Here is a 5698-nt window from a genome sequence, read left to right as displayed (position 1 = left end):
GTTAAATAATATTTTGTAAGCTGTATAAGAAGCCAGGAGATCAACAAAGTGATTGTGCTTACAGTTATGAAGGTAGCACTTCCTTAGGTTAACACTTTAAATTTTCTACAAGTAATTTCTATGCAAAGAACAGAGTTTAAGCTAACAATCAATCCAAAAAATCCATTAATATCAGTAACATCAATAACCAGAACATTTTAGATTTTACATATTAGTGTTTTTTAATTTTGCTACCTACAGTATTTTAATTTTTCCAGATGTATGTATAGCACAAGCGTTCACAGATATTTTGTGTGCATGTGTGTGTATGTGCCCATGCATATATACTTATTCACATTCATATACCCATACAGGGATCTGGTGTCTGTGAAACATCAGTTCTTGATTTAATTTTTACCTATATTCCATTTTTACAGGCAGTTCTAATACCCCTATTTAAGTTATATCTACAATCTTTGTGACAAGAAAAATGAAATATATGAACAATAAATTCATCTGGCAAAATGGTATGGAACTTGAGGTACTCTACTGATTTCCTTGAAATAACATTCTACGTAACTGCAATTCTATATCCCCAAATCTGCTGAATGAAATTCCAGTCCTATTCACAATGTAGCACATTAACTTATTGCAAAATATGAAGCAAATATCAGGAAGAACATACCCTACTGTCATTGGATTTATAATATCACACTTTTTCTAGGATAAACAGATACTGCAAGGAGAACATGAGCTTTGAGGATGTGTAGAACTACGTTTGATTAAGGTTCTTCTACTAACACGCTATGTGAAACACACCAGGTGAAATAGTCAGTAATTCTTAAATGATAAAGTGAAAATATTAAGAAACCTGAGTACAGAATCCATGTGAGTACTGAGATAGAGTGTATATTGTATTTAATCAAGTATCTATTCCATGATTTAGAATTCCCATCTTTTAAAATAAAAACTTGGTTTCATTTCTCTCATATTCAGCTACACACATGGGTGAGTTAATGAGAACACATAAAATAAAGGATTGATCTAATTTCTTTGGAACTTGAATTCATTAGAATCTATACTTTTTTGTCCACTCATCAAAAGGTTTTTGGTTGTTTGTTTTTGTTTTTACCCTCTGGGTATTTAGTAAAAGAAATTGATTTATATACCCTGAATCTGGCCTTCAGTCAAACAGAAAATGACGTTTGGAAATTCATGAAGATTATGACCAAGCAAACTGGTCCAAATGAAATGAGAAAGTGCCAAAAATGTTCTTTATTACTGGGGATGGGTTTTTCTGCCAGTGAATGTCACAGATTAATGCTGCTACTGAATAGCCCAGTGACTTCTGTGGGACCATTAAGGATCTCAGTAAGTTCTAAAACCTCTGAATCCTTAAAGCCGACGTGGGAAATATTCTAATGGTCAGAAAATCAGCAAATCCAAAAACTGAACACTAAACTGAAGAAAATACCTCTTGTTATACTCTCAGTTCTCAGAATTTAGAGCCTGAAAGTGCCTTAGAGTATTCTAGCATTCTAGAGAAGTAAACCATAGGGCTAAAGACTAATGGCTTGAATGAAAACTGTGAAGCCAACTTGATAAAAAAATGTTTTTAACATCTTTATTGGAGTATAATTGCTTTACAATGGCATGTTAGTTTCGGCTGTATAACAAAGTGAATCAGCTATGTATATACATACATCGCCATACCTCCTCCCTCTTGGGTCTCCCTCTCACCCTCCCTATCCCACCCCTCTAGGTAGACACAAAGCACCAAGCTGATCTTCCTGTGCTATGCGGCTGCTTCCAGCTAGCTATCCATTTTGAATTTGGTAGTGTATATATATGTCCATGCCACTCTCTCACTTCATCACAGCTTACCCTTCCCCATCCCCATGTTCTCAAGTCCATTCTCTATGTCTGTGTCTTTATGCCTGTGCTGCCCCTAGGTTCTTCAGAACCATTTTTATTTTTATTTTTAGATTCCATATATATGTGTTAGCATACGGTATTTATTTTTCTCTTTCTGACTTACTTCACTGTGTATGACAGTCTCTAGGTCCATCCACCTCACTACAAATAACTCAAATTAATTTCCTTTTATGGCTGAGAAATATTCCATTGTATATATGTGCCACATGATCTTTATCCATTCATCTGTTGATGGACACATAGATTGGTTTCATGTCCTGGCTATTGTAAATGGAGTTGCAATGAACAATGTGGTACATGACTCTTTTGGAATTATGGTTTTCTCAGGGTATATACCAAGTACTGGGATTGATGGGTTGTATGGTAGTTCTATTTTTAGATTTTTGAGGAAACTCCATACTGTCCTCCATAGTGGCTGTATCAATTTACATTCCCACCAACATTGGAAAAGGGTTCCCTTTTCTCCCCACCCACTCCAGGATTTATTGTTTGTAGAATTTTTGAAGACAGCCATTCTGACAGGTGTGAGGTGATACCTCATTGTAGTTTTTTTTTTTTATATAATTCAAATATTTATTTATTTATTTATTTTTTATGGCTGTGTTGGGTCTTCGTTTCTGTGTGAGGGCTTTCTCTAGTTGTGGCAAGCGGGGGCCGCTCTTCATCGCGGTGCGTGGGCCTCTCACTATCGTGGCCTCTCTTGTTGCGGAGCACAGGCTCCAGACTCGCAGGCTCAGTAATTGTGGCTCACGGGCCCAGTTGCTCCGCGGCATGTGGGATCTTCCCAGACCAGGGCTCGAACCCGTGTCCCCTGCATTGGCAGGCGGATTCTCAACCACTGCGCCACCAGGGAAGCCCCCTCATTGTAGTTTTGCTTTGCATTTCTCTAATGATTAGTGATGTTGAGCATCCTTTCATGTGTTTGTTGGCAATCTGTATATCTTCTTTGGAGAAATGTCTATTTAGGTCTTCTGCCCATTTTTGGATTGGGTTGTTTGATTTTTTGATACCGAGCTTCATGAGCTGCTTGTAAATTTTGGAGATTAATCTTTTGTCAGTTGCTTCATTTGCAAATATTTTCTCCCATTCTGAGGACTGTCTTTTCACCATGTTTATGGTTTCCTTTGCTGTGCAAAAGCTTTTAAGTTTCATTAGGCTCCACTTGTTTATTTTTGCTTTTATTTCCATTTCTCTAGGAAGTGGGTCAAAAAGGATCTTGCTGTGATTTATGTAATGGAGTGTTCTGCCTACGTTTTCCTCTAAGAGTTTTATACTGTCTGCTCTTACATTTAGGTATTTAATCCATTTTGAGTTTATTTTTCTGTGGTGTTAGGGAGTGTTCTAACTTCATTCATGTACATGTAGCTGTCCAGTTTTCCCAGCACCACTTATTGAATAGGCTGTCTTTTCTCCATTGTATATTCTTGCCTCCTTTATCAACAAGAAGGTGACCATATGTGTGTGGGTTTACCTCTGGGCTTTCTATGTGTTCCATTGACCTATATTTCTGATTTTGTGCAAGTTCCATACTGTCTTGATTACTGTAGTTTTCTAGTATAGTCTGAAGTCAGGGAGTTGATTCCTCCAGCTCCATTTTTCTTTCTCAAGATTGCTTTGGCTATTTGGGGTCTTTTGTGTTTCCATACAAATTGTGAAATTTTTTGTTCTAGTTCTGTGAAAAATGTCATTGGTAGTTTGATAGGGATTGCACTGAATCTATCGAATGCTTTGGGTAGTATAATCATTTTCACAATGTTGATTCTTTCAATCCAAGAACATGGTATATCTCTCCATCTCTTTGTATCATCTTTAATTACTTTCATCAGTATCTTATAGTTTTCTGCATACAGGTCTTTTGTCTCTTTACGTAGGTTTATTCCTAGGCATTTTATTCTTTATGTTGCAATGGTAAATGGGAGTGTTTCTTTAACTTCTCTTTCAGATTTTTCATCATTAGTGTATAGGAATGCAAGAGATTTCTGTGCATTAATTTTGTATCCTGCTACTTTACCAAATTCATTGATTAGCTCTAGTAGTTTTCTGGTAACATCTTTAGGATGCTCTATGTATAGTACCATGTCATGTGCAAACGGTGACAGTTTTACTTCTTCTTTTCCGATTCGCATTCCTTTTATTTCTTTTTCTTCTCTGATTGCCGTGGCTAAAACTTCCAAAACTATGTTGAATAATAGTGGTGAGAGTGGACAACCTTGTCTTGCTCCTGATTCCAGTGGAAATGGTTTCACTTTTTCACCATTGAGAAAAATGTTGGCTGTGGGTTTTTCATATATGGCCTTTATTATGTTGAAGAAAGTTCCCTCTAGGCCTACTTTCTGGAAGGTTTTTATCATACATGGGGGCTGAATTTTGTGACAAGCTTTTTCTGCATCTATTGAGATGATCATATGATTTTTTCCTTCAATCTGTTAATATGGTTTATCATATTGATTTGCTTATATTGAAGAATCCGTGCATTCCTGGGATAAACTCCACTTGATCATGGTGTATGATCCTTTTAATGTACTGTTGGATTCTGTTCGCTAATATTTTGTTGAGGATTTTTGCATCTATGTTCATCAGTGATATTGGCCTGTAATTTTCTTTTTAGGTGGCATCTTTGTCTGGTTTTGGTATCAGGGTGATGGTGGCCTCATAGAATGAGTTTGGGAGTGCTCCTCCCTCTGCTATATTTTGGAAGAGTTTGAGAAGGATAGGTGTTAGCTTTTCTCTAAATGTTTGACAGAATTTGCCTGTGAAGCCATGTGGTGAGCGCTTTTTTTTTTTTTTTTTTTTGGAAGATTTATAATCACAGTCTCAATTTCAGTGCTTGTGATTGGTCTGTTTATATTATCTATTTCTTCCTGGTTCAGGCTCAGAAGCTTGTGCTTTTCTAAGGATTTGTCCATTTCTTCCAGGTTGTCCATTTTATTGGCATATAGTTGTTTGTAGTAATCTCATGATCCTTTGTATTTCTGCAGTATCAGTTGTTACTTCTCCTTTTCATTTCTAATTCTGTTGATTTGAGTCTTCTCCCTTTTTTTCTTGATGAGTCTGGGTAATGGTTTATCAATTTTGTTTATCTTCTCAAACAATTTGCTTTTAGTTTTATTGATCTTTGCTATCATTTCCTTCATTTCTTTTTCATTTATTTCTGATCTAGTCTTTATGATTTCTTTCCTTCCGTTAAATTTGGGGTTGTTTTGTTCTTCTCTCTCTAATTTCTTTAGTTTTAAGGTTAGGTTGTTTATTTTAGATGTTTCTTGTTTCTTGAGGTAAGAATATGTTGCTATAAACTCCTCTCTTAGAACTGCTTTTTCTTCATCACATAGGTTTTGAGTAGTCGTGTTATCATTGTTATTTGCTTCTAGGTATTTTTTGATTTCCTCTCTGATTTCTTCAGTGACCTCTTGGTTTTTTAGTGGTGTATTGTTTAGCCCCCATGTGTTTGTATTTTTTACAAATTTTTTCCTTTGATCGATATCTAGTCTCAAAGCATTGTGATCAGAACAGATACTTGGTATGATTTCAATTTTCTTAAATTTACCAAGGCTTGATTTGTGACCCAAGATATGATCTATCCTGGAGAATGTTCCATGAGCACTTGAGAAAAATCTGTATTCTGTTCTTTTTGGGTGGAATGTCCTGTAAATGTCAATTAAGTCCATCTTTTTTAATGTATCATTTAAAGCTTGTGTTTCCTTATTTATTTTCATTTTGGATGATCTGTCCATTGGTGAATGTGGGGTGTTAAAGTTCCCTACTATGATTGTGTTACTGTCGATTT

The sequence above is a fragment of the Balaenoptera acutorostrata genome, chromosome 18, assembly GCF_949987535.1.
Source record: "Balaenoptera acutorostrata chromosome 18, mBalAcu1.1, whole genome shotgun sequence".
Taxonomy (NCBI): domain Eukaryota; kingdom Metazoa; phylum Chordata; class Mammalia; order Artiodactyla; family Balaenopteridae; genus Balaenoptera; species Balaenoptera acutorostrata.
The sequence above is the reverse complement of the archived record's forward strand: the minus strand, read 5'-3'. Positions refer to the sequence as shown.